General features: G+C 50.5%; 1 long non-coding RNA gene across 1 annotated transcript; it reads right to left on the bottom strand.

Annotated features, from left to right (window-relative positions):
- Nucleotides 1-2,487: 2,487 nt before the first annotated feature.
- Nucleotides 2,488-3,866, bottom strand: LOC134943936 (uncharacterized). Its single transcript, XR_010181833.1, has 2 exons — nt 2,986-3,866; nt 2,488-2,746 (listed from the first exon to the last, which is right to left on the bottom strand). It is a non-coding gene; the product is annotated as an uncharacterized LOC134943936 (long non-coding RNA).
- Between the last annotated feature and the right edge of the window lie 3,468 nt (nt 3,867-7,334).

Below are 7,334 nucleotides of genomic sequence, written 5' to 3'. Positions count from 1 at the left end.
CCCCACAGCCTATCCCTGACCCTCCCCTGAGTGACTAACCCAACCTCCCCTCCTCTCCCACCCCCCACAGCCTATCCCTGACCCTCCACCGAGTCCCTAACCCAACCTCCCGTCCTCTCCCACCCCCCACAGCCTATCCCTGACCCTCCCCCGAGTGCCTAACCCAACCTCCCCACCTCTTCCACCCCCCACAGCCTATCCCTGACCCTCCCCCAAGTGCCTAACCCAACCTCCCCTCCTCTCCCACCCCCACAGCCTATCCCTGACCCACCCCTGAGTGCCTAACCCAACCTCCCGTCCTCTCCCACCCCCCACAGCCTATCCCTGACCCTCCTCCTAGTGCCTAACCCAACCTCCCCTCCTCTTCCACCCCCCACAGCCTATCCCTGACCCTCCCCCGAGTGCCTAACCCAACCTCCCCTCCCACCCCCCCACAGCCTATCCCTGACCCTCCCCCGAGTGCCTAACCCCTAACCTGACCTCCCCTCCCACCCACCCCCGCATAGCCTATCCCTGACCCTCCCCCGAGTGCCTAACCCAACCTCCCCTCCTCTGTCACCCCCGCCGCAGTTTATCCCTGACCCTCCCCCGAATGCCTAACCCAATCTCCCGTCCTCTCCCACCCCCCACAGCCTATCCCTGACCCTCCCCCAAGTGCCTAACCCAACCTCCCGTCCTCTCCCACCCCCCTCTCCCGAATGCCTAACCCCTAACCTAACCTCCCCTCCTCTCCCCCCCCCCCCCGCAGCGTATCCCTGACCCTGTGCCAAATCCTAACCGTTGGCATCCTCACAATGTTAACACCTCACATGACGACATTTCAGATGTTGACATTGTGAACCTGCCAACAGTTTGAGGATGCCGACCTGGTGCCTGACAACAGTTTGAATCAAGTCGTTATGAATGTTGACACAGTTACTGTCGACCTTCAGACAGGGTACAAGTTTGTCAGTGTTTATTTGGCACTGGTGGGCCCCGGGCGCAGTACAATATAAAGCGACCTCGGAAGACGCCTCCTTAGAAGTTCCGAGAGGCCGGGACATGGGAAGTGTGTAAATCTGTAAATGCCCTCATCAGACCCCCCTTTCCGCTGTCACGTAATATACTGCCCAGTTTAGCCCAGATTGTGGCTTACAGCAGCCAGGAGAGCGAGGGGACGTTGGGATGGTTAAATAAATAAAAATATTAATTTATGCTGTGCCATTAATGGCGGGAAACCATCTGGTTCTCTCCCATCGATGGCAAAAGCATTCAACATTGGCCATATACCATCAATGATTAGGAATAATCGATGGTCGATGGCCACCGCTAGCGATTAGATCCCTGCTCCCCTCCGCAGAGCGCCATTGGTGCGATGTTGGAGAGGCTGCTTGGGACTAGTAACGCGTGCAGACTTAGAGAGACGGCGGCCCGGATTAAGATCTGTGAGGGCCCCTACCAGTAAAATAGTCATGATATGCTGGTGAGGTTATTACAAAGTTTACTGCAAATAATATTCCCAGCACCACAACTATGAAAAACAATGTGGTGTCCCTAGTTCACATTATGCCGCACAGAAACCCTAGTTCACATATGACCCCCCCACGCTGGTGATGTAGCTCTATATGGGGAGGGGGGAGGGGGGTATGACCCTGGGCAACCGCACCACCTACCCCTTTGTAAATTTGCAATGGAGAAGGAAGGGGAGAAGGGAGGGGGGATTCTGGGATTCTCATGCAGGAGCTACACGGGGGCATTAAGTTTCTCTCAGTGATCCCACCTCTGATTCTCTGCAGACACAGCCTCCTCCTCTGTAAGACGTGGTGCACGTGTGTAAATACAGGGCACAGCTAGTACAGTGCTGCGTTAGCTCTGTGTGTTTTCTCTCTGTACATGGGCCCTCATTCCGAGTTGGTCGCTCGCTAGCTACTTTTAACAGCTGTGCAAACGCATAGTCACCGCCCACAGGGGAATGTATTTTCGCTTTGCAAGTGTGCGAACGGCTTTGCAGCCGAGCGGCACAAACACATTTTGTGCAAAACAAGACCAGCCCTGTAGTTACTTATCCTGTGCGATGATTCTAGCGACGGAGGTCCCGGAATTGACGTCAGACACCCGCCCTGCAAACGCCCAGACACGCCTGCGTTTTCCCTACCACTCCCAGAAAACGGTCAGTTGACACCCATTGACACCCTCTTCCTGTCAATATCCTTGCGATCGTCTGTGCGAATGGATTCTACGCTAGATCCATTGCACAGCAACGAAGCTCTTTGTACCCATACGACGCGCCTACGCATTGCGGCGCGTGCGCAGTGTTGCAGTTTTTTAACCTAATCGCTGTGCTGCAAAAATCTGCAGTGAGCGATCAACTCGGAATGACCCCCATTATCTCCTTGGAGTGAGAGTAGTGTTTTTCAGGCATCCAACTCGGTGGCTTATGTTACTGCGTCTCACTCTGAGTCAATTTAAATGCCCATTTCCATTTTGTCCTATGTTTACACCTAAAAATAATTGTATAAATGTCTTTTTTTTTAATGCATTATAAGCACAAGAAAGTCAGATGTTAGGTATATAAATGAGCAGGAATCTGTAATTGCTTGGTAAGTGTCTCATTACTCAGCGTTGCATCCAAGTGAGTGGAGTAATGACAGCTGCCAAAAGACCACACCACCTAAAATGTCATTTTCAGCCCCAACCAGCAGTACTGCGGAATGTCCATGACAGGAGTAACTTCATCCCCAATGCCTCTGCGACGCTCTTCTCTCAGCTGAAATGGAAGCAGCGCCATGTCAGTTTGCTACGCAGTTGTTGATTGGACAGCACAAATCTGCCTGTCAGCTTCTCCTAGAGGGGAACACTGCCACAGCTGGCGGTAGTCAGTTCTCCTGTACCGCTGTTCTGTGACATTATAGGGTAAGGGATGGTGTTGAGGACACTAACTTGGCTGCAATTATCACAAGATGAACACCTCTGTCACAATCCGGGTAACTCATCACCATTTCTTACCTTCCAAGTGTCTCCTGAGACTGGCCCAGCGCCCCAAGCCTGGATTCCACCTGCGCTGTCTGCGTGCAGCACGCTGTGTAAGATGGCCTCAGTCTCTCATATGCTAAAGTTCAAACAGACTTTCCCTCCAGAGTCAAACATGAGCGCAGCCATTTTGGATTCATCACATGTTGCTTTACAGCCTATCAGCTGCACTCTGGACTCTGCCTGATTACCCAGCAGCTGCACTCTGGACTCTGCCTGATTACCCAGCCAATACCTGCTTCCCAGCTGGTATAAATATCCTGCATCAAGGCTGCCTAATCGTCAGTGCTTTGGTTGTCAATCCTTGTACACATGTCTCTCCTGTTTGTGGCATCTACAGCTTTTTCTTCCAGGTATTCCAGCTCCTGTGATCTAGCTCCACTAAGAGACCCGCACCAGTTACCATCCTGCGGTGCAGCCTGACTTCTGCAGTGTTCCAGCTCTGCTTCCCGGTTATCTGCTACAATCCTGACATTGCCTTCCAGCTTCCAGCGTTGGTCCTGCTCCGCTTCCAGCGGTGTCCTGGTATCGTTCCTGCTTCCATTGTCTGCAGCATCGCTCTCTATCCTCCATAGCGAATTCGTCACTGGCTTCCAGCTTCCAGCGTTTCATCCACATCGCTTTCAGCAGTGCTCTGTGTCACTATCAGTCTACAGCGGTGCTTCACATCCTCTCCAGTTCCACTCTCCATCTCCAGCGGTATCCTTATATCGCTCTGCATATCTGACCACACAACATTGAACCACAGTTCCCATCGATGCTCACTATAGGACTCTAAATTTCATCGGTGAGTTCAGTACACCTTTTGTTCACACCGGTTCCATCCGTTATTCTCTGCAGTACTGCCAAGTACCACTTCAACTTCTGTGCTCCTGTGTTTACCCCAGCCTCTGTGTATCATCTGCCGGGCAGTACCAGCTCGTTCCTTACCTCAGCGGTTAGCTGTGGCATATGGACTTTCCAACTCCGGATTTGACAAGGACTTTAACATCTTGTTATGCAAAGCCACAGCACGTATTACCCCTGCGTTTCTAGGAACTGTACTGGTATATATATCTGCACGTCAGGGCTGTTTCTAGCCAATTTGGCTCCCAGTGCGAGATTTAAAAATGCGCCCCCCCATGACATAAAAAAATGTCCCGTCCCCCCACACACACACCTAGATAAAAAAACTAAATGTGCGCGCACACCCGGCAAGGAGGCGTGGCCTCATCTAAATGGGTGTGGCCTCATTTAAATGGGCATGGCCTCATCTGAAAAAAGACTACCTCACAATCCAGTTTTTGACCCTGCTCCAACAGATCACGACCACCACAGGAAAAAAAAATTTCTACCATATTAAGCCCCACACAGTAATGCCACCATATTATGCCACACACCGCAATGCCCTTGATACATTAAATCCCCACACTACGGCAGGCAAGAGTCCCCATTTCACACATTACGGCAGGTGTCCCCATTTTACACATTGAGAGAGAGAGAGAATACTTACAGAGGCGATTACCGCTCTTCGGCCGCCTCACCAGTCGCTCCTCGCGCCGGCCTTTCCCTCTTCCTAACTTGGATCCCCCTCTGTACTCCGCTCGGGAGGGGGGGGGGGGGGTTGCGGAGTGATGGGGTTGCGTCGTGACGTAACGGCGCAACCGCGTCATTCCGTGAAACTCCGCCCCCCGAGCGGGTTACTTGGGGAAAAATAGGATGGGGAAGCAGGGAGCCACAGTTAGTGTCACGGCGGGCGCCCAGTGCGGTTGCAATGCTCGCCTGCCCCAAGAAACGGCCCTGCTGCACGTCTACTGTTGAAATCATTACATAACCAAGGTGTCTTAACTGTGTGTTCAATTAACTGACTTTCATTTTTATAATTCTGTTGTTGTGGTTACGCCTTCGGGCAGTTGGTGCTAGATCTCTTGGAACCCTATTCTACCTTCACGGTTCACTTACACTCCAGACCCTACAACTGAGGCCTCCCCAGGTCAGCCTCAGCCCTCAGTTGTGACAACTAGAGATGAGCGGGTTCGGTTCCTCGGAAACCGAACCCGCCCGAACTTCAGGTTTTTTTACACGGGTCCGAGCGACTCGGATCTTCCCGCCTTGCTCGGTTAACCCGAGCGCGCCCGAACGTCATCATCCCGCTGTCGGATTCTCGCGAGGCTCGGATTCTATCGCGAGGCTCGGATTCTATATAAGGAGCCGCGCGTCGCCGCCATTTTCACACGTGCATTGAGATTGATAGGGAGAGGACGTGGCTGGCGTCCTCTCCGTTTATAGAGCGTGAGACTAGAGTAGAGAGAGACACAGTATTATTTACTTTAGTAATTTTGGGGAGCATTAGGAGGAGTACTACTACTTGCTGAAGTGATAGTGTGACTGTATATCTGACTTGTGGGGGAGACAGTGGGGAGCAGTTAGAGTCTGAGAGCAGGAGTACATATTTTAACGTACAGTGCACACTTTTGCTGGCACTCTGCTGCCAGAGTGCCACACTGCCATTGTGACCACACTGACCACCAGTATATATTGTGATTGTCTGCTTAGGAGTACTACTTGCAAGTTGCTGATAGTGTGACCAGTGACCTGACCACCAGTTTAATTAATCACCACCAGTTTAATATATATATATATATATATATATATATATATATAATTGTATATGTATACCGCACCTACCCGTGTTTTTTTTTTTTTTCTTTCTTCTTGATACATACTACTATAGTAGCTTACTGTAGCAGTCTGCGGTGCTGCTGAGCTGACAGTGTCCAGCAGGTCCGTCATCAGTCATTACATAATAAATATATATACCTGTCCGGCTGCAGTACTAGTGATATTATATATATATATATATATATATATTAATTTCATCTCATTATCATCCAGTCTATATTAGCAGCAGACACAGTACGGTAGTCCACGGCTGTAGCTACCTCTGTGTCGGCAGTCGCTGGTCCATCCATAATTGTATACCACCTACCCGTGGTTTTTTTTTTTCTCTTTCTTCTTGATACATACTACTATAGTAGCTTACTGTAGCAGTCTGCGGTGCTGCTGAGCTGACAGTGTCCAGCAGGTCCGTCATCAGTCATTACATAATAAATATATATACCTGTCCGGCTGCAGTACTAGTGATATTATATATATATATATATATATATATATATATTAATTTCATCTCATTATCATCCAGTCTATATTAGCAGCAGACACAGTACGGTAGTCCACGGCTGTAGCTACCTCTGTGTCGGCAGTCGCTGGTCCATCCATAATTGTATACCACCTACCCGTGGTTTTTTTTTTTCTCTTTCTTCTTGATACATACTACTATAGTAGCTTACTGTAGCAGTCTGCGGTGCTGCTGAGCTGACAGTGTCCAGCAGGTCCGTCATCAGTCATTACATAATAAATATATTTCTCTAACGTCCTAAGTGGATGCTGGGGACTCCGTCAGGACCATGGGGTTTAGCGGCTCCGCAGGAGACAGGGCACAATAATAAAAGCTTTAGGATCAGGTGGTGTGCACTGGCTCCTCCCCCTATGACCCTCCTCCAAGCCTCAGTTAGATTCTTGTGCCCGGCCGAGAAGGGTGCAATCTAGGTGGCTCTCCTGAGCTGCTTAGAATAAAAGTTTAAGTTAGGTTTTTTATTTTCAGTGAGTCCTGCTGGCAACAGGCTCACTGCTACGAGGGACTTAGGGGAGAGAAGTAAACTCACCTGCGTGCAGGATGGATTTGCTTCTTAGGCTACTGGACACCATTAGCTCCAGAGGGAGTCGGAACACAGGTCTCACCCTGGGGTTCGTCCCGGAGCCGTGCCGCCGACCCCCCTTGCAGATGCCGAAGTTGAAGAGGTCCAGAGGTCCAGAAACAGGCGGCAGAAGACTTTCAGTCTTCATAAGGTAGCGCACAGCACTGCAGCTGTGCGCCATTGTTGTCAGCACACTTCATACCAGCGGTCACTGAGGGTGCAGGGCGCTGGGGGGGGCGCCCTGGGCAGCAATGTATTATACCTTTTTTATGGCTAAAATACATCACATATAGCCCTTGAGGCTATATGGATGTATTTAACCCCTGCCAGATCTCACAAATTCCGGGAGAAGAGCCCGCCGTTTTAGGGGGCTGGGCCTATTCTCCTCAGCACACGGCGCCATTTTCCTGCTCAGCTCTGCTGTGAGGAAGGCTCCCAGGCTCTCCCCTGCACTGCACTACAGAAACAGGGTTAAAACAGAGAGGGGGGGCACTTATTTGGCGATATGATTACATATGTGAAAATGCTATAAGGGAAAACACTTGTATAAGGGGTTGTCCCTGTATAATTATAGCGTTTTTGGTGTGT

The sequence above is a fragment of the Pseudophryne corroboree genome, chromosome 7 (assembly GCF_028390025.1).
Source record: "Pseudophryne corroboree isolate aPseCor3 chromosome 7, aPseCor3.hap2, whole genome shotgun sequence".
NCBI classification, from domain to species: domain Eukaryota; kingdom Metazoa; phylum Chordata; class Amphibia; order Anura; family Myobatrachidae; genus Pseudophryne; species Pseudophryne corroboree.
Note: the sequence above shows the minus strand (reverse complement) of the source record. Positions and strands in the feature narration are given on the sequence as shown.